General features: G+C 42.9%; 1 protein-coding gene and 1 long non-coding RNA gene across 4 annotated transcripts in view; one reads left to right on the plus strand and one right to left on the minus strand.

Moving 5' to 3' along the window:
• Window positions 1-18,457, minus strand: part of LOC112256546 (NEDD4-binding protein 3-A) — a 58,437-nt gene extending 39,980 nt beyond the window's left edge. For 2 of the 3 annotated variants that reach the window (XM_042303323.1, XM_042303320.1), the window contains exon 1: window positions 6,913-7,220. The gene's annotated coding sequence lies outside the window, so the exon portion shown is untranslated. Of the gene's footprint in view, window positions 1-6,912; window positions 7,221-18,236 lie in introns of those variants that run through there. The other variant, XM_042303321.1, reaches the window with a different exon arrangement.
• A 362-nt stretch (window positions 18,458-18,819) lies between these two features.
• Window positions 18,820-20,969, plus strand: LOC112240160. Its single transcript, XR_002951978.2, has 3 exons — window positions 18,820-18,906; window positions 19,491-19,549; window positions 20,524-20,969. It is a non-coding gene; the product is annotated as an uncharacterized LOC112240160 (long non-coding RNA).
• Window positions 20,970-21,812: the final 843 nt, after the last annotated feature.

Consider the following 21,812-nt stretch of genomic DNA (forward strand, 5'->3'; position numbering starts at 1 on the left):
TCTGCTGTCTCATGTCTCAGTTTAGGGGTATTATGCTTCCAACACTCTGACAGCATCATTGAGCAAAATGTTACGCAGCATCATCTGGATATGTTCAACATTCCCCTTCTGCTCCCATTTCTGTCAAGCCGTCTACACACACAGTTTGATGCATACGTTCGATAAGTCCTAAGTATCCACCACACCGAATGCAAAGTAACTGCCTCTGCAACGCTGCAAGGCCTTACATTGGAAATGAATGTAATTCTGGTGTACCAAAATGCAATGACACTGTCAGTGTGTTGGAAACCCTAGAGGACATGAAACTATTCTGTTACAGTACAAACCGGTTTTAGGGCCAGACTCACAGACGAGCCTACGGGTTGTAGGACCTGTGTAGAACGACTGGATTTCTCGTTAACACTACTTTACCACTCAGAAATGTAGGGAATGTGACTTCACCCCTTCACCTATCACACCTCTCTACACAAACTAGCTAGGTCTACCTCTGAACTCTGGACTAACACAATGTGATGGTGCTGCTGTTAATGTGACGACAGGACTAACACAATGTGATGGTGCTGCTGTTAATGTGACTACAGGACTAACACAATGTGATGGTGCTGCTGTTAATGTGACTACAGGACTAACACAATGTGATGCTGCTGCTGTTAATGTGACTACAGGACTAACACAATGTGATGGTGCTGCTGTTAATGTGACTACAGGACTAACACAATGTGATGCTGCTGCTGTTAATGTGACTACAGGACTAACACAATGTGATGGTGCTGCTGTTAATGTGACTACAGGACTAACACAATGTGATGCTGCTGCTGTTAATGTGACTACAGGACTAACACAATGTGATGGTGCTGCTGTTAATGTGACTACAGGACTAACACAATGTGATGCTGCTGCTGTTAATGTGACTACAGGACTAACACAATGTGATGGTGCTGCTGTTAATGTGACGACAGGACTAACACAATGATATGCTGCAGCTGTTAATGTGACTACAGGACTAACACAATGTGATGGTGCTGCTGTTAATGTGACGACAGGACTAACACAATGTGATGGTGCTGCTGTTAATGTGACTACAGGACTAACACAATGATATGCTGCAGCTGTTAATGTGACGACAGGACTAACACAATGATATGCTGCAGCTGTTAATGTGACTACAGGACTAACACAATGTGATGGTGCTGCTGTTAATGTGACTACAGGACTAACACAATGTGATGGTGCTGCTGTTAATGTGACTACAGGACTAACACAATGATATGCTGCTGCTGTTAATGTGACTACAGGACTAACACAATGTGATGGTGCTGCTGTTAATGTGACGACAGGACTAACACAATGTGATGGTGCTGCTGTTAATGTGACGACAGGACTAACACAATGTGATGGTGCTGCTGTTAATGTGACTACAGGACTAACACAATGTGATGGTGCTGCTGTTAATGTGACTACAGGACTAACACAATGTGATGGTGCTGCTGTTAATGTGACTACAGGACTAACACAATGTGATGGTGCTGCTGTTAATGTGACGACAGGACTAACACAATGTGATGGTGCTGCTGTTAATGTGACTACAGGACTAACACAATGTGATGGTGCTGCTGTTAATGTGACTACAGGACTAACACAATGTGATGGTGCTGCTGTTAATGTGACTACAGGACTAACACAATGATATGCTGCTGCTGTTAATGTGACGACAGGACTAACAAATGTGATGGTGCTGCTGTTAATGTGACTACAGGACTAACAGAATGTGATGGTGCTGCTGTTAATGTGACTACAGGACTAACACAATGTGATGGTGCTGCTGTTAATGTGACTACAGGACTAACACAATGTGATGGTGCTGCTGTTAATGTGACTACAGGACTAACACAATGTGATGGTGCTGCTGTTAATGTGACGACAGGACTAACACAATGTGATGGTGCTGCTGTTAATGTGACGACAGGACTAATCAATAAGGAACTAAACTAACAGACATGTTATTTGCCTTCCCACTATTCTGGCCAGTAGGGAGAATGGAGGGGGGGGCTTTGTTCCTTTCAGTTAAAACACACACACACACACACACACACACACACACACACACACACACACACACACACACACACACACACACACACACACACACACACACACAGTGGTTGGTTGTGTGTATCAATGGACAAGGAGACAGTGTGTGTCGAGTGAGAGGCAGATGGATGGGTCCTGTTAAAAAAAAAACGTACGTACACCTCTAGGTTATACAGGGTTCTGTGGCTTTAGGGCTCGGCCTAATCACAGATAAATAGGACAGATGTGTAGCAGCAACACGCAGGGTGAACTCAACACACACATACACAGCATCTTTGGTTCTCAGGGAAACAGGATGGTGATTGTCCTGGCTAGCAGACATATAATGAGCCATAATTCCCCCAACAGAATCAAGACTGTGAGCAGGAAATCACATCCCAGTCCCAGTAAAAGGCTAAGTTAATAAAGGAAGGAACAGAACAGAAAGGACAAACATCTCATTAACTTAGAGAGTGTGAACATGAACCTGAACAGAGAGAGAGAGACAGACAGATAGATGAGAGAGAGAGAAAGAGAGAGAGAGATTGAATTGAGAGTAGAGAGAGAGAGAGAGAGAGATTGAATTGAGAGGAGGAGAGAGTAGAGAGAGAGAGAGATTGAATTGAGAGAGAGAGGAGAGAGAGAGAGAGAGAGAGAGAGTTGAATTGAGAGAGTAGAGAGAGAGAGAGAGAGAGAGAGAGAGAGAGAGAGATTGAATTGAGAGAGGAGGAGAGAGTAGAGAGAAGGGGTGTTGTGTCTGAAAAGGACTCCATTGTTTCCTGCTGCCGGGGAACAGGTTCACATAGGAGTCAGTGTTCTGTGATTACAGCATTAGACACTGATCTGATAGAGTGGAGTGTTTCCCACGTCAACACTAAGGCCCATACCTGAACTAGCAAACCTTAGCCTCTATCACCTCACACTGTCAGAAGTATTAGAGAGAAATGGAGGGGGGGTGAAAGAGAGAGAGAGGAAACATGAGGATCTGTGTTGTAAACATTGATACTGATCTGTGTTGACCTTGCTGTACTGGTCTTGTTGTATGAATCACAGAGAGCCCACAGAGAGCAGAGGATGAGACCGGTGGGAACAGAATGGTTGCAGACGCCACAGGAGAGAGAACCGCCTGTAGGATGGTAGACACAGGGCCTGACTTCTAATCTTACTTGTCATCACGCGTCAGTGAATAAATGGGTGAACAATCACTGGGGGAATTCCTAATGTAACACGAGCCTACTGACGTAACCCTATAAAACGCCAATGTAGCCCAAATGAACGGAGGACTATTGGCAGGCAACAGCGAGACTTGTGACAGTGTATAAAATATATTAAGATGCACAGTGGTTATACCAACAGAGGCAACAGTGGTTATACCAACAGAGGCAATAGGGTTTATACCAACAGCGGCAACAGTGGTTATACCAACAGCGGCAATAGGGTTTATACCAACAGCGGCAATAGGGTTTATACCAACAGAGGCAATAATACCAACAGGGGCAACAGCAGTTATACCAACAGCGGCAATAGGGTTTATACCAACAGAGGCAATAGGGTTTATACCAACAGAGGCAATAGGGTTTATACCAACAGAGGCAACAGCAGTAACAACAGTAATACAGAGGCAACAGCAGTTATACCAACAGGGCAACAGCAGTTATACCAACAGAGGCAACAGTGGTTATACCAACAGAGGCAACAACAGTAACAACAGTAATACCAACAGGGGCAACAGCAGTTATACCAACAGCGGCAATAGGGTTTATACCAACAGCGGCAATAGGGTTTATACCAACAGAGGCAACAACAGTAACAACAGTAATACCAACAGGGGCAACAGCAGTTATACCAACAGCGGCAATAGGGTTTATACCAACAGAGGCAATAGGGTTTATACCAACAGAGGCAACAGTGCTTATACCAACAGGGGCAACAGCAGTTATACCAACAGAGGCAACAGCAGTTATACCAACAGAGGCAACAACAGTAACAACAGTAATACCAACAGAGAACAGCAGTTATACCAACAGGGGCAACAGCAGTTATACCAACAGAGGCAACAGTGCTTATACCAGAGGCAACAGTGCTTATACCAACAGAGGCAACAGTGCTTATACCAACAGAGGCAACAGCAGTTATACCAACAGAGGCAACAGTGCTTATACCAACAGAGGCAACAGTGGTTATACCAACAGAGGCAACAGCAGTTATACCAACAGAGACAACAGCAGTTATACCAACAGAGGCAACAGCGGTTATACCAACAGAGACAACAGTGGTTATACCAACAGAGGCAACAGTGGTTATACCAACAGAGGCAACAGCGGTTATACCAACAGAGACAACAGTGCTTATACCAACAGAGGCAACAGTGCTTATACCAACAGAGGCAACAGTGGTTATACCAACAGAGGCAACAGTGGTTATACCAACAGAGGCAACAGTGGTTATACCAACAGAGGCAACAGTGGTTATACCAACAGAGGCAACAGTGGTTATACCAACAGAGGCAACAGTGGTTATACCAACAGAGGCAACAGTGGTTATACCAACAGAGGCAACAGTGGTTATACCAACAGAGGCAACAGTGGTTATACCAACAGAGGCAACAGTGCTTATACCAACAGAGACAACAGTGGTTATACCAACAGAGGTGAACAGTGGTTATACCAACAGAGACAACAGTGGTTATACCAACAGAGACAACAGTGGTTATACCAACAGAGGCAATAGGGTTTATACCAACAGAGGCAACAGCAGTTATACCAACAGAGGCAACAGCGGTTATACCAACAGAGGCAACAGCAGTTATACAACAGAGGCAACAGCAGTTATACCAACAGAGGCAACAGCAGTTATACCAACAGAGGCAACAGCGGTTATACCAACAGAGGCAACAGTGGTTATACCAACAGAGGCAACAGCGGTTATACCAACAGAGGCAACAGCGGTTATACCAACAGAGGCAACAGCGGTTATACCAACAGAGACAACAGTGGTTATACCAACAGAGGCAACAGTGCTTATACCAAGAGGCAACAGTGGTTATACCAACAGAGGCAACAGCAGTTATACCAACAGAGGCAACAGTGGTTATACCAACAGAGGCAACAGTGGTTATACCAACAGAGACAACAGTGGTTATACCAACAGAGACAACAGTGGTTATACCAACAGAGGCAACAGTGGTTATACCAACAGAGACAACAGTGGTTATACCAACAGAGGCAACAGTGGTTATACCAACAGAGACAACAGTGGTTATACCAACAGAGGCAACAGTGGTTATACCAACAGAGACAACAGCAGTTATACCAACAGAGGCAACAGTGCTTATACCAACAGAGGCAACAGTGTTATACCAAGAGGCAACAGTGGTTATACCAACAGAGGCAACAGGGTTATACCAACAGAGGCAATAGCAGTTATACCAACAGAGACAACAGTGGTTATACCAACAGAGGCAATAGCGGTTATACCAACAGAGGCAACAGTGCTTATACCAACAGAGGCAACAGTGGTTATACCAACAGAGGCAACAGGGTTACACCAACAGAGGCAACAGGGGTTATACCAACAGAGACAACAGCAGAGGCAACATACCAACAGAGGCAACAGCAGTTATACCAACAGAGGCAACAGCAGTTATACCAACAGAGGCAACAGCAGTTATACCAACAGGGGCAACAGCAGTTATACCAACAGAGGCAACAGCAGTTATACCAACAGAGGCAACAGCAGTTATACCAACAGAGGCAACAGCAGTTATACCAACAGAGGCAACAGCAGTTATACCAACAGAGGCAACAGCAGTTATACCAACAGAGGCAACAGCGGTTATACCAACAGAGGCAACAGCAGTTATACCAACAGAGGCAACAGCGGTATACCAACAGAGGCAACAGCGTTATACCAAGAGGCAACAGCGGTTATACCAACAGAGGGAACAGCGGTTATACCAACAGAGGCAACAGTGGTTATACCAACAGAGGCAACAGCGGTTTATACCAACAGAGGCAACAGGGTTTATACCAACAGAGGCAACAGGGTTTATACCAACAGAGGCAACAGGGTTTATACCAACAGAGGCAACAGTGCTTATACCAACAGAGGCAACAGCAGTTATACCAACAGAGGCAACAGCAGTTATACCAACAGAGGCAACAGCAGTTATACCAACAGAGGCAACAGGGTTTATACCAACAGAGGCAACAGCAGTTATACCAACAGAGGCAACAGCAGTTATACCAACAGAGGCAACAGCAGTTATACCAACAGAGGCAACAGTGCTTATACCAACAGAGGCAACAGCAGTTATACCAACAGAGGGAATTTGCATATGTTATTTCCTGCTAGTCAGTGAATGAGGATGTTGTTGTGATAAATACAAACTACTGCCTCACTAATGGCGTCACCCACTCAGCTCGGGATCAAAGATTAAGTGAAAATTGCCCATTCATTTCATTCACAAATGAGCTTCCTGGACTAAAAGTTATTTCCAATGACTCCCCATTACCCTCACAGCTTTAAAAGTCTTGTTTACTAAAGCCACAACATGAAACACAACAACATAAACATGTCTGCAGGATCTTTACTGGTCTCCTCTAAACTCAACTCTGTGATGTGTATTATTAGTTTAACTGTACAGATCCATATTTTCATTTCTAACTTGATTTTTTATTCACTTTCAACTGTACAGTGAAGTGTCTTAAAACACATTGAAATAACACACTATGAACTCTATTCTACTACAACTCGTGCCTGCGACACTACAGTACTGCTTCCATAATGGTACCTTGTCAATCTGACTTTATATAACTAAATAAACAAAATAACATTGTTCACCTGTCAGTGAATTCAGCTGTGACTTCAGTTCTTTCCTCCTGGTCCCACACACAGCCTCTCTCTCTCTTCTCACTGTCTCTCTCTCCCGTAAACACACACACACAGCCTCTCTCTCTCTCTTTCCCTCTGTCTCTCTCTCCCATAAACACACACACAACACACACACAACTTTGCTCTCGCTCATTCCGGCTCTACCACCTGACTTCCTCTCTCTAGTGCTCTGTGATGGGACGGAGGGGCTGACCTATAGGCCAGACACGACTACTAATCCTCTTCTCCTCTTGTCTTCTCCCCTGTCCTCTCATCTTCTTTAGGGGACAGTAAGGTCAGACCTGTTCTTTGGTACCTTTACATCTCTCTCCTCTTCTCCTCATCTGGGGCGGCAGGGTAGCCTAGTGGTTAGAGCGTTGGACTAGTAACCAGAAGGTTGCAAGTTCAAACCCCCGAGCTGACAAGGTACAAATCTGTCGTTCTGCCCCTGAACAGGCAGTTAACCCACTGTTCCTAAGCCGTCATTGAAAATAAGAATTTGTTCTTAACTGACTGTCCCCTCTCTAAACTCCTTTCCACCTCTCCTCCTTTCCTCCTAACCTCTCTCCTCTCATCTCCTTTCCACCTCTCCTCCTCCCTCCCTCCACTCATCTCCTTTCCTCCCTCCACTCATCTCCTTTCCACCTCTCCTCTTCCCTCCCTCCACTCCTCTCCTTTCCACCTCTCCTCTTCCCTCCCTCCACTCATCTCCTTTCCACCTCCCTCCTCCTCCCTCCACCTCCTCTCCATTTCTCCTTTCCACCTCTCCTCCCCTCCCTCCTCTCCTTTCCACCTCTCCTCTTCCCTCCCTCTCCTCTTCCCTCCCTTCTCTCATCTCCTTTCCACCTCTCCTCCTCCCTCCTCTCCTTTCCACCTCTCCTCCTCTCATCTCCTTTCCACCACTCCTCTCCTCTTATAGTGCCTATAAGAACATCCAATAGTCAAAGGTTAATGAAATACAAATGGTATAGAGGGAAATAGTCCTATATTAACTACAATCTAAAACATCTTACCTGGGAATATTGAAGACTCATGTTAAAAGGAACCACCAGCTTTCATATGTTCTCATGTTCTGAGCAAGGAACTGAAATGTCAGCTTTCTTACATAGCACATATTGCACTTTTACTTTCTTCTCCAACCCTTTGTTTTTGCATTATTTAAACCAAATTGAACATGTTTCATTATTTACTTGAGGCTAAATTGATTTGATTGATGTATTATATTAAGTTAAAATAAGTGTACATTCAGTATTGTTGTAATTGTCATTATTACAAAAACAGTTTTTTTTATTTTTTTAAATCGGCTGATTAATCGGTATCGGTGTTGAAAAATCATAATGATTATGAAAAATCATAATCGGCTGACCTCTACAACATACTACAACATACTGACTCAAATCTCTAGCCACTTAATAATTAAAAATAGGATGTAATAAATGTATCACTAGTCACTTTAAACAATGCCACTTTATATAATGTTTACATACCCTACATTACTCATCTCATATGTATATATTGTACTCTATACCATCTACTGCATCTTGCCTATGCCGTTCGGCCATCGCTCATCCATATATTTATATATTCTTATTCTTTATGGAACAAATCAGTAATTTATTGTCGAACTGGGATTCCTGGGAGTGCCTTCTGATGAAGATCATCAAAGGTAAGTGAATATTTATAGTGTTTTTTCTAACTTCTGTTGACTCCAAAATGGCAGATATTTCTTTGGCTGGATTGGGCTCTGAGCGCCGTTCTCAGATTATGCTTTTTCCGCAAAGTTTTTTTCAAATCTGACACAGCGGTTGCATTAAGGAGAAGTCTTTAATTCTGTGAATAACACTTGTATCTTTTATCAATGTTTATTATGAGTATTTCTGCAAAATCACTGGATGTTTTGGAATCAAAACATTACTGCACGTAACGCGCCAATGTAAACTCAGATTTTTGGATATAAATATGCACATTATAGAACAAAACATACATGTATTGTGTAACATGATGTCCGATGAGTGTCATCTGATGAAGATCATCAAATGTTAGTGATTCATTTGATCTGTATTTCTGCTTTTTGTGACTCCTATCTTTGGCTGGGAAAATGGCTGTGTTTTTCTGACTTAGCCATTACCTAAAGGTTAAGTATTCTTCTCCAGAACCGCTGGATCGATTGGCACCATATTTTCCAGGACTCCAGCTCAAACAATATGGCCGCTATGAGCCATTGAGATTGAATTAACGTTTTTTTCTGTTCAACAGCGCCACCATGCGGCCAAACTGAACCATACTTTACAGGTTAGTTAGTATATCCCTGAGCATGTGTGCCAAATGGCATCACTCTGAGTCAAACAGATCAAGCGATATAAACATGTGCCCGTTATAGCGCCACCGTGTGGTCGAAATGAATGTGCTTGCATATGTTGAGTCTTGACAGTGTTTGGAGCATGTGTACCAAGTGTTGTTACAATACAAATATTTGTGTCTGATTTATATGCCTTCATGAGCCTGACCACACCCATGTGAATGTTTATTGGTCAGTAGTGGCCATGTTGTTTGACATACTAATCTGGAAAATATTGCATTGTGAAACCTTGGCCCAGTGATGTGATATATTAAGTTTTGTGCAGACTGGTCATTCAGTGCCAGAGGATTAGCGATTTAAGTGCGGAATTTACAGGTCCTTAAGCAAATGTATTCCTTGTGAGGAGAGGGACCTAAGTACTGAATTTCATAACTCTATGCTACACGGGGTGAGGGGCCTGAGTTGTTAAAGTTTGTATTTTCAATCGCTTGTGATAGCGTCACAATGTGGCCAGTTGGCATGGCATTGCATGACAGGGTGTGGCCAGGTTGCATGATGGTAAAGGATTTACCTAGGCCTTACCATGTCATGAGTATGTTCATCTTTTCACCAATATTTGGTGGAACCAGAATAATAATACTAATAATATACGCCAACAAATACAATAGGGTTTCACCCAGCCTTGCTGCTTGAACCCCTAATTACAACGACCTAATATTAGAAACCTCATGAAGCAGTTTTTAAGTAGGGGTGTAATGGGCATTCAAACAACAACAGGTGCCTTGTGCAGCTGCAACTGAGCAGCACCGCAATGATTAACCTGGGTGTGTCTGTGCCCTGTATCAGAGAGTCAAACGAGAGAGAGAAAACAGCTCAACTCAAGCTTGTTTTCCAAGTCACTTCCAAGAAGTGGTACATTCAGTATTAACACCAGTAGGCAGGTCTTTAATCACAGCGACAGATGGGTTTCTCAGCGGGATAAAGGCAGGGCGTCAGAGGAGCACAGCAGTAGAGGATGGCACTCTAGTGAAAGCAGTTTAATCTCCTCACAGTCACCAAGCAGCACAATACTTTCCCTGGGACTAACATACACACACACACACACACACACACACACACACACACACACACACACGCGCACACGCACGCACACACGAACACTATTTAGCCCTAAACAGAGAGTACACAGTGGCAGAATCCCTGACCACTGTGACTGACCAAAAATTAAGGAAATCTTTGACTATGTACAGACTTAGTGAGCATAGCCTTGCTATTGAGAAAGGTCGCCATAGGCAGACCTGGCTCTCAAGAAAAGACAGGCTATGTGCACACTTCCCACAAAATTAGATGGAAACTGTTTATTCCAACAGGTCCCAGACGTGCTCAATGGAATTGAGATCCGGGCTCTTCACTGACCACGGCAATCTGTTTATTTGGTTAATTATTTCACTTGCTTTGGCAATGTTAACATAAGTTTCTCATGCCAATAAAGCCCTTTGAATTGAATTGAAATTGAGAGAGAGACAAAGACAGAGAGAGAGAGACAGAGAGAGAGGATCTCCAATTACATTGAATGAACTACAGGACAAAATACGAACCCTCAATCCCAAAAAGGCCTGTGGTGTTGATGATATCCTCAATGAAATTATAAAGCATACAGACCACGAATTCCAATTGGCTATACTTAAACACTTTAACCTTTTATGGCTGCAGGGGCAGTATTGAGTAGCTTGGATGAAAAGGTGCCCATTGTAAACGGCCAGCTCCTCAGTCTCAGTTGCTAATATATGCATATTATTATTAGTATTGGATAGAAAACACTCTAAAGTTTCCAAAACTGTCAAAATATTGTTTGTGAGTATAACAGAACTGATATTGCAGGCGAAACCCTGAGGAAAATCAAAGCAGGAAGTGGCTTCTATTTTGAAAACTCCATGTTCCATAGCCTCCCTTTGCTCTATTTAAAGGGATATGAACCAGATTAATTTTCCTATCGCTTCCTCAAGGTGTCCAGTCTTCAGACATAGTTCCAGGCTTTTATTTTGAAAAAATGAGCCAGAACGATAACATCGCGTCAAGTGGTCACATGAGTTTTGCTCGCGCAACAGAGTTTGGATAGGTATTGCTTTTCCCTCTCCTACTGTGAAAGACATTTGCTGTTGATATATTATCGATTATATATTTTAAAAACAACCCGAGGATTGATTATAAAAAACGTTTGACATGTTTCTGTGGACATTACAGAAACTATTTGGAATTTGTCTGCGTTGTCGTGACCGCTCTTTCCTGTGAATTTCTGAACATAACGCGACAAACAAACGGAGGTATTTTGGATCTAAAAATAATCTTTATGGAACAAAAGGAACATTTGTTGTGTAACTGGGAGTCTCGTGAGTGAAAACATCCAAAGATCATCAAAGGTAAACAATTAATTTGATTGATTTTCTGATTTTTGTGACCGAGCTACCTGATGCTAAGTGTACTTAATGTTTTATCGTGCGATCGATAAAATTACACAAATGCTTGGATTGCTTTCACTGTAAAGCATAATTTCAAATCTGACACGACAGGTGGATTAAAAAAAGGCTAAGCTGTGTTTTCCTATATTGCACTTGTGATTTCATGAATATAAATATTTATAGTAATATTTATTGTATGTAGCGCTATGCTATTCAGCGGTTGTTGATGACACTTATCTCGATATCGGGATTGCAGCCATAACAAGTTAACATCATCCTTAGCTTTGGAATCTTCCCCAATATTTGGAACCAAGGACTGATCACCCCAATCCACAAAAGTGGAGACTAATTTGACCCAATAACTATTGTGGGATATGCGTCAACAGCAACCTTGGGAAAATCCTCTGCATTAACATTAACAGCAGACTAGTTAATTTCCTCAGTGAAAACAATCTACTGAGCAGATGTCAAATTGGCTTTTTACCAAATTACCACGTATTCACCCTGCACACCCTAATTGACAAACAAACAAACCAAAACAAAAGCAAAGTCTTCTCATGCTTTGTTGATTTAAAAAATGATTTTGACTGAATATGGGATGAGGGTCTGCTATACAAAGTGATGAAAAGTGGTGTTGGGGGGTAAACATTATTAAAATCCATGTAAACAAACAACAAGTGTGCGGTAAACTTGGCAAAAAAACACACATTTCGTTCCATAGGGCCATGGGGGAAGACTGTTTGCTGATGATCTGGCACTACTGTCACCAACCAAGGAGGAGGGCCTACAGCAGCACCTAGACCTGGGCCCTGACAGTAAATCTCAGTAAGACCAAAATAATGGTGTTCCAAAAAAGGCGCAGTTGCTAGGATCACAAATACAAATTCCATCTAGACACCGCTACTCTAAAGCCCACAAAAAACCATGCATACCTCGGCCTAAACATCAGCGACACAGGTAACTTCCACAAAGCTATGAACGATCTGAGAGACAAGGCATCATCAAAACAAACATAAAAATCGACATACAAATTAGGTTCTGGCTAATAATACTTTCATAAGTTATAGAACCCAATGCCATTTATGATTGTGAGGTCTGGGGTCCGCTCACCAACCAAGAAATCACAAAACGGAACAAACACCAAATTGAGACTATGCATGCAGAATTATGTACAATTATCCTCTGGCTACAACGTAAAACACCAAACAATGCATGCAGAGCAGAATTACGCCAATATACTGTCATGACAGGGCCCTCTTTGGATATAGCAAGCACCAACTATCTCTCTCTCACCACCTCTCTCTTCCCCCTACACCCAGGCTCTGTTATCTCAGGTCGTACATTCCTGGAGGAGACTCTCTCCGTCATGCAGTATAGAGAGAGTTAGTTCAGTTCACAGTAGAACAAAGGAACTTCTTCTACATCACAGAACTTGAGAACTGAACAATGTCCATGTTTTGGAGAAGTCGTAAACGGTCGGTGGAGAATCTGAGGCTTGTATCTAATTATTGTATAAAATGAACGAGTAAAGATGAAACTATTTGTGAAATTGTGTAATGTGATTTTAAACCGTTAATGTGAGAAAATTGCATTTCCGTTTAAAGTTTCACTAAGTCATTGTCCGCCCCCATGAGCACAGACATCGATCTGGCATCATGGGACAGCCCTTTTTTGCTGTTCCGAATAAAAAACCCAACTAGAGAAGCCCACTTCAGACCATGCATACCTTGATTACCGAGAGGGCTAAGGTTTGAGTAGAGACCATGCGTACCTTCAGTATAAGCTGTTGTAATGGTTGCTAAACTCTGAGACTATCGATACTGACAGAATAAGAGCAAATCTTCGATACCAAGTACTAGTCTGCAGCTAGAATTTATGTCGACTGAATGCGAAGACCGACAACCGCCGAAACATCGATTCTATAAGAACAGAAAATTTTCCAACAGAAAAGGACGATTCCAACAGAGATCATGATGACACACTGAGCGTAAATATATATATTGATTACAATTATTCCCAAATGAGTGAGCATTCATGTGCAAAGGATTAGTATTTCAATTATTCTAATTATCAACTGTGTAGTGACTTTTGTCTTTCGCACCCTTCTCAGTCCCGTTGTCTACCAAGTCGCCATACCAGTTTGGCCCACTAGGGCACATCACCTATCATTTCTTTGTAACCATACCTACTATTTGTTTGTTACGCATTTCTGTGATTATTTAGTTAGTAAATAAATGATTAAGATTGATGTATGTTTGATTCATAGCAAAGACTGGGTTCGTGCAGGTAACCAACAATTTACGACGCTTGGAATGAGACTAACGTGAGGTAAATAATAATTAATTAATTAGAAGACTGATCAGATATTAAAATATCTGAAAAGTTATATTAGGAAAATTATAACTTTGTAATCTGAAGATTTTACTTGGTGCCCCGACTTCCTAGTTAATTACATTTACATGATTAGTTTAATCACATAATAATAATAATTACAGAGGATTGATTTGATAAAATAACAGTCTTCACTTTAATGATGCCAAAGACACGACAATACGCTAATTATCAAAATCCAGAAAAGAGCTGTTAGATTATACAACATTGCAATTTATTGCCCTGGCCACATCCGCAGTCCTCATGCCTCCTTGCAGCATGCCTAAGGCACGTTCACGGAGATGAGCAGGGACCTGGGCATCTTTCTTTTGGTGCAGAGTCAGTAGAAAGGCCTCTTTAGTGTCCTACGTTTTCATAACTGTGACCTTAATTGCCTACCGTCTGTAAGCTGTTAGTGTCTTAATGGCCATTCCAGAGGTGCATGTTCAATAATTGTTTATTGTTCATTGAACAAGCATGGGAAACTGTGTTTAAACACTTTACCATGAAGATCTGTGAAGTTATTTGGATTTTCATGTATTATCTTTGAAAGACAGGGTCCTGAAAAAGGGAAGTTTATTTTTTTGCTGAGTTTATATTTTAAAATAATGTGCACACTGCCCACAAAATGAAGTGGAAACTGAGCCGCACTTCCAACCCTCCTTCCAAATGTATGGCCATATTAGAGACACATATTTTGCTCAGATTACACAGACTAACAAAGAACTTGAAAACAAATTCAATTTTGATTAACTACCATATCTATTGGGTGAAATACCACAAGAAAAAGGAAACCAGTGAGGAACAAACACCATTCTAAATACAACTAATATTTATGTTGATTTATTTTCCATTTTCTACTTTAACTATTTGCACATCAATACAACAACACTGTATATATACATAATATTACATTTTAAATGTCTCTATTCCTTTACTGTTTATTTTTTACTGTTTATTTCACTTTAATTTATCTATTTTATTGCTTTGGCAATGAAAACATGTGTTTCTCATGCCAATAAAGTCCATGGAATTGAATTGAGAGCAGCAGTGTTCTGACAGGGTGGTTAGTGTGTTGATTAGCAGGCTGTGTGTACAGACATACACTGTGTACACACACACACACACAGGCTACACACACACACACACACACACACACACACACACACACACACACACACACACACACACAGACACACAGTAATACAACAGTCAGCTAGTGGTACTGCTGCTGTGCTGAGAGGAGAGGGGACAGCTACTGCTGGTGCTGAATGCTACTGCTGCTGTGCTGAGAGGAGAGGAGAGGGACAGCTAGTGGCACTGCTGTTGTGCTGAGAGGAGAGGAGAGGGACAGCTAGTGGCACTGCTGCTGTGCTGAGAGGAGAGGAGAGGGACAGCTGTTGTGCTGTGGCACTGCTGTTGTGCTGAGAGGAGAGGGACAGCTAGTGGTACTGCTGCTGTGCTGAGAGGAGAGGAGCTAGGGACAGCTAGTGGTACTGCTGCTGTGCTGAGAGGAGAGGGACAGCTAGTGGTAATGCTGCTGTGCTGAGAGGAGAGGGAGAGGGACAGCTAGTGGCACTGCTGTTGTGCTGTGCTGAGAGGAGAGGGACAGCTAGTGGTACTGCTGCTGTGCTGTGGTACTGAGGAGAGGAGAGGGACAGCTAGTGGTACTGCTGTTGTGCTGTGCTGAGAGGAGAGGGACAGCTAGTGGTACTGCTGTTGTGCTGTGCTGAGAGGAGAGGGACAGCTAGTGGTACTGCTGTTGTGCTGTGCTGAGAGGAGAGGGACAGCTAGTGGTACTGATGCTGTGCTGTGCTGAGAGGGAGAGGGACAGCTAGTGGTACTGATGCTGTGCTGAGAGGAGAGGGACAGCTAGTGGTACTGATGCTGTGCTGTGCTGAGAGGAGAGGGACAGCTAGTGGTACTGATGCTGTGCTGAGAGGAGAGGGACAGCTAGTGGTACTGATGCTGTGCTGAGAGGAGAGGGACAGCTAGTGGTACTGATGCTGTGCTGAGAGGAGAGGGACAGCTAGTGGTACTGATGCTGTGCTGTGCTGAGAGGAGAGGGACAGCTAGTGGTACTGATGCTGTGCTGTGCTGAGAGGAGAGGGACAGCTAGTGGTACTGCTGTTGTGCTGAGAGCTTGTAGCGTCATACCCAAGAAGAATCAAGGCTGTAATCGCTGCCAAAGGTGCTTCAACAAAGCACTGAGTCTAGGGTATTGTGTGTAAATTGATGAGGGGGTAAAACTAATACTAAATAATAAAACTAAAGCCTAAATAGTAATACTAAAGCCCCTTCCCTCAGCTGTTTATCAAAACAAGTGGAGGGTGGCTGTTCTTTTCTACCCCGAATCCCGGATTGCCCCTTTAATTTCAAGACTAAAGTAACAGTGTATTGAAATTACAAGCTGTGCCTTTAATAAGCTACCTTGCTGGTTAACTTTTTTCCTTCTCATCAAAAGAGTTGCGAAGGCAAATAGCTGTCTGAGGGACAGGGAGATATCAACCATGGTCTCTCCTAGCTGTCTCTCCTTAAATCTTCAGGGGAGGCATTTCTGGAGAGAGTGAGGAGTCCAACCAGAGACAGCACGTAGTTCATCACTTCTCACCTGACAGTGTGTGTGTGTGTGTGTGTGTGTGTGTGTGTGTGTGTGTGTGTGTTCATCAATCAGCAGTACTCTCTCAGCCCTCTACTCCCAAAGCTCATTACCTCACCATGACCAGGCTTGTTGTCAGTGAGAACCGTTTCAGCTAGCTATCTATCCAGCCGAGCTACAGGTCAATATATTCAGGTTCTGTCAATCAATAGAAAACATAGCTGTTGTGTGCCTTTTGAGATAGAGAGAGTGCGTGTGCGCGCACGAGAGAGATAGAGTGCGAAAGAGAGATACAGAGAGCGAGAGAGAGTATTCTGTGAGTGCAGTGTACACATTGTACCCAAACATTAACAGCTGACCACATCACAGTCTGACTCTGAACACTGCAGGGGCCCCACAGACCACCTACAGCTGCCAGAGGAGATGGATGGAGCCAAAAACACTAAGGCTGACACACACACACACACACACATACTTCACCGGAGAGGAGTTTAATTATTTATTTTTTTTACCTTTATTTAACTAGGCAAGTCAGTTAAGAACAAATTCTTATTTTCAATGACGGCCTAGGTACAGTGGGTTAACTGCCTGTTCAAGGACAGAACGACAGATTTTGTACCTTGTCAGCTTGGGGATTGTGTGCTTGTAGAGGTCAGGCTCAAATAAACTGCTTTTTTGGACCATCAAAAATACATTAAATGGAACCTATCTGGCAGAAATGCAACGTGTCTGCTTTTCTAGCATGACGCGGACCATTAATATTCTAATGTATAAATTGCCATTTTCCAAGTGCCAATCATGTCAACAGGGCTTCAGGTGATTCGAGTCCTCAAAGCTGGAGGGACGTGGGCTTCACTTCGCTTCCTTCATTTATTTGCTCAATAAAACCGGTCGGGAATCCTGTAAAATTGGCAGGTTGACTGAGTACGCCACAAATGAAGTGGGGGATCAGACACATTCCAGGCCCCGGCAGGGAGTTGTGAATATGAGTTAAACAAAGAGAACAGAGTAATCATGTAACTAACTGGTTATAAATTGCAGGTTTAATTTGGCGATATTTGCTGTACACTGGCGATTAGCCTCGGTTGCGGTGTATTTCACATTTTATTAACTAGGCTAGATTAATCGGCCCCGTGCATGTTCGACAGGGACATCGGTATGCGGGTAAAGTTAACTGCACAAACTTCTGAATAGTATGTCAATTAGCCAGTGATCTAACCGGTGTAAAACGTCAGTTTTAAGAAGAACGTAGGTCAACCCTTACGAAAAAAAGATTGCAATCCAAATGCTGCAAATACTGCGTCCAAAATAACAGTTGTGTTTACTTCAGTCATTTTGCAGTGTAACTGCAGTGACAGTGCTGTATAACTGCACTTTTAAACAATCTAATTCTGCAATTACTGCGTCCAAAATACCACAGTCGACTGCAGTTACTGCACTTTTACTTCAGTTTCAAAACGGCTATCTTTTTTTGTTAGGGAAAACTAGTAAACATTTGTGGTTGTGGGAGCAGCGTGTATTCTAGCTGCTGCAAGTGCAAGACAAGAACATACAAATTGGCGCTTACCATATTTTGCATGCAGATTCTTTCTCAGGCAATAGATGTTTCGTGTGGTAGCCAATCAACTGAATAGCTATCAAGTCTGTTGTTTCAAGTTGGCATCTCTCGGGACTTTGCAGAGAAGGCAGATTTTCGCTATGGCCACTGCAGAATGAACCACTGCCGCCTGCTCGTTGTCTCTTTCCCTCTCTGTGATTTGAACTGAATGCGCAGAGGTTAGCGAAGGGGGAGGCATAGGGAGAAGGGAGAGAATCGAACCCGGCCTGTCCTGTGCTGGTGCTACGAGTATAAACTGGAACACTGGCGCCACTTAGTGGCAGAATCAATTCAATTCAAGGGGCTTTATTGGCATGGGAAACGTGTTAACATTGCCAAAGCAAGTGAGGTAGATAATATACAAAAGTGAAATAAACAATAAAAATTAACAGTAAACATTACACATACAGAAGTTTCAAAACAGTAAAGACATTACAAATGTCATATTATATATATACAGTGTTTTAAGAATGTACAAATGGTTAAAGGACACAATATAAAATAAATAAGCATAAATATGGGTTGTATTTACAATGGTGTTTGTTGAATCATTCATTGACAGGCATTTGGGAAAGGATCATCTCTACATACTGTACCATAGAGCAGGGGTTCCCTAATTCGGTCCCGAATCGTGGCAAAGGTAAGAATCTCTGGATTAAATATCTAATGTTAGCTAAATTTAGTCATTAATAAATTGGCTAAATTTCTTTACATTTACATTTCTGTGAACTGTCTTGTGTAAGTTTTAAATTGACACAATACCTGTTAGCAAAGATGTCAGCTAGAGGTGACGTGCAGAAGCTTGCAGGGATTTGTAGTCTTGCATGATGTCTACTTTGATGCTAATTAGCGTTTTCGATTCTGAGAGTAAATAGAGGCAAATATATTGATAAAAGTCACCTTGTCCGAGAGAGATTTAACTGGTTATCAAAACGTTACGCCAGGGTAAGTCTACACAAAACACAGCCTATGGAGAACACATTATTTCTAAAATTCCCTATGGGAAAAATGAATGGTGGAAAAAAACGGTTGGAAGCATTTCCCTGTTTGACCACTAGGGTCCACACAATACACAACCTATGGAGATCCTATAGTTCACTATTCTATATGCTTTCTATGGAGTTCTATTACAAAACCTACCAAACACACCCAAATAAAGTGGGATAAAGTTCCTAAGATTCTTAACAGTGTTGTTCCCTGCTGTGTTTGTGTGTGTGTGTGCAGGGCATAGGCTTGGACACTGGGTGGTTCGGAAGACTGGTGACCAGAGGCGAGTAAACAAGGTCAGGAACCCCCCTCCCCTGGTGTTCCTCACTGACACACAAACATACGCACACGCACACACCAGACTAGGCTGGTGGGAGGAACTATAAGAGGACAGGCTCGTTGTAATGATATGAATGGAACAAAGTTAAACATTTGGTTTCCATATGTTTGATGTAGGACCATTCCAGTCCAGTCTTAACAATGAACCCCTCCTTCTATAGCTCTTCCCACCAGCCTGCTCTGACACACACACACACACACACACACACACACACACACACACACACACACACACACACACACACACACAGTGTGTGTATCAATGTAGCTGTGTGTGTTTCATAATGGAGTGTTTCTGGTGAGGGTCAGTTCCAAGGCTGTTCTGAGCAGTCCTACACCCTCATGGTGCTGAACCAAGGCAAGGTCTACAACATTCAGATACGTCACCAAGGCAACATATAACACCTGGGCACCAGTCTCATGGGTAGCGAGGTAAACAAACAGCCTCCTCTCTGCTCCGTCAAGGGATTCCCTCACAAACAAGAATTCAACTTCTTTTTTTGAAATGATTTTATTGAACAGATAGTGAGAGGATGACTGTGGGAAAAGATAGAGGTCTTGTGAAAGAGCATGAGGTGGGATTTGAACCAATACCGAGACTGATGGAGGCTGCGTCATTACCACTAGACCAGCCCGGGGAATTCAAGACTGTTCAGCTAACATGCTGACCAGACCGGACACGTCGCGTGCGTCACAAAATACATTTAGAAATCCATGTTAGTCAATTATTATTCCGTGTTAGCATACACATGCAATTAAACATTGGTCTATCTTTCAGGCACTTTTATCTAAAGGAGCTTAGACTTTACAAACAGATCTGGGGCGAGGCTGTTTATTGGCTGTGCAAGGAGAAACACCACCCACTTGATGTTGACTTGATGCTTTAACACATCATAAACTAACCAATGGGCCTTTCCATTCTATGCTGCAGCAGTTTCCCAGGAGTGAAGGAGATGATAGACCATACCACACACACACCTCTGCTGCTCATAAACATGGAGAGGACCTGGAGCACAGAGCCAGTGCTGCCTGCTGCACCCTGCACCTCTCTGACCAGAACCAGCAGTGCAGGAGACACAGTGTGTGTGTGTGGTAGGGAGATGCACAATTTAAAAAATATGACATAAAGTAGCTTTTATTGTGTAGTATTCAATTCACAGTTGAAGGTTTATTTTTATGTTATAAGGTTAATGTTTGAAGTTGCACATCAAGTTAAATGTAGTGAAGTTGTATACATTACACTGATCTTGATCTATCATTTTTCAGTTTTGATCATTCAACTCAGAGAATAAAGGTAAAATAAAATAAATGTATGTTTGGACTATTTCCTGTTGAGCCTATCCAGTTGTATAACCCACCCACCCACTAACTCCACTGTCCTCTTCTCTTAATCTTCTCCTTCTTCCTCCTCCTCTTCCTCCCCCTCCTCTTCTACCTCCCCCTCTTCTTCCTCATCCTCCTCTTCTACCCCCTTTTTCCTCCTCCTTTTCCTCCCACTCCTCTTCTACCTCCCCCTCTTCTTCCTCTTCCTCCTCTTCTACCCCCCTTTTTCCTCCTCCTTTTCCTCCCACTCCTCTTCTACCTCCCCCTCTTCTTCCTCATCCTCCTCTTCTACCCCCTTTTTCCTCCTCCTTTTCCTCCCACTCCTCTTCTACCTCCCCCTCTTCTTCCTCATCCTCCTCTTCTACCCCCCTTTTTCCTCCTCCTCTTCCTCCCCCTCCTCTTCTTCCTACTCCTCATCTACCTCCTCCTCTTTCTCCCCTCCACTTCTACCTCCCCCCCCTCATATACCTCCTCCTCTTTCTCCCCCTCCTCTTCTACCTCTTCCTCTACCTCCCCCTCCTCATCTACCTCCTCTTCTACTTGTACCTCCCCCTCTTCTTCCTCCTCCTATTGTTCCTCCTCCTCTTCTTCTTCTACCTCCTCCTCTTCTTCCTCCTCTATATATTATTTTCCTTTACTTCGCCATGTTCACCCTCTCCTCCTTCTCTCCTCCCTCACTCCTCAGCCAGAGGTCCGGGCTTGGGCCAGGTCACCCCCTGGTCAAATCTGTTCAGAGAGGCCATCTTTTCTGGGTGTCTAAAGCACACGATCAGGTCACACTGTCTCAACTGGGTCCGACCTGAGATACACAACAGAAGAACATCTAATATATCCCTGTTCAAACTAAATCCAATCCAATACAAAAGGAGAGCTCAATGATTTTCTTCTTATAGGAAA

Source organism: Oncorhynchus tshawytscha, linkage group LG21 (genome assembly GCF_018296145.1).
Source record: "Oncorhynchus tshawytscha isolate Ot180627B linkage group LG21, Otsh_v2.0, whole genome shotgun sequence".
NCBI classification, from domain to species: Eukaryota; Metazoa; Chordata; class Actinopteri; order Salmoniformes; family Salmonidae; genus Oncorhynchus; species Oncorhynchus tshawytscha.